This window comes from Arachis duranensis, chromosome 3 (assembly GCF_000817695.3).
Source record: "Arachis duranensis cultivar V14167 chromosome 3, aradu.V14167.gnm2.J7QH, whole genome shotgun sequence".
NCBI classification, from domain to species: Eukaryota; Viridiplantae; Streptophyta; class Magnoliopsida; order Fabales; family Fabaceae; genus Arachis; species Arachis duranensis.
Window position 1 is genome coordinate 47,612,270 of NC_029774.3, and position 754 is coordinate 47,613,023.

Below are 754 nucleotides of genomic sequence, written 5' to 3' on the forward strand. Positions count from 1 at the left end.
TCTTTTCAAGTCAATAATACAGAGAATTGAAGATTCAGAACATACAGCAGAAGAATTATACAGAAAAAGCTGGGCGTTCAAAACGCCCAGTGAAGAGGGACAGACTGGCGTTTAAACGCCAGCCAAGGTGCCTGGTTGGGCGTTTAACGCCCAAAAGGGTAGAGTTTTGGGTGTTAAACACTAGAATGTGCACCATTCTAGGCGTTTAACGCCAGGATGGCACAAGAGGGAAGATTTTGTTTTCAAATCAATTTTTTTTCAAGTTCTCAAAATTTTTCAAAATCAAATCTTTTTCAAATCAATCTTTTCAATCAAATCTTTTTCAAAATCAATTTCTTTCCATTTTCAAAAATACTTGCTATCAATTAATGATTTGATTCAACATTTCAAGTATGTTGCCTTTTCTGTTGAGAAAGGTTTAATGTTTGAATCATATCTTTTCTTGTTAGCCAAGTTTTTAATTTTCAAAATCAAATCTATTTTTTTAAAATGTTTTTCAAATCATATCTTCTCAATCACATCTTTTTAAAACTAATCATATCTTCTTAACCACATCTTGTTCAAAATAGTTTTCAATCAAATCTTTTTGATTTCTAATTTCAAAATCTTTTTCAAAAATCACTTGATCTCTTTCCCACTTTTGGTTTTCGAAAATCAATTAAAGTTTTTCAAAATGTTTTTTTTTTATTTTTTTTATTATTTTCGAAAATTTCTTCCCCTCTTCTCACATCCTTCTATTTATGGACTAACACTA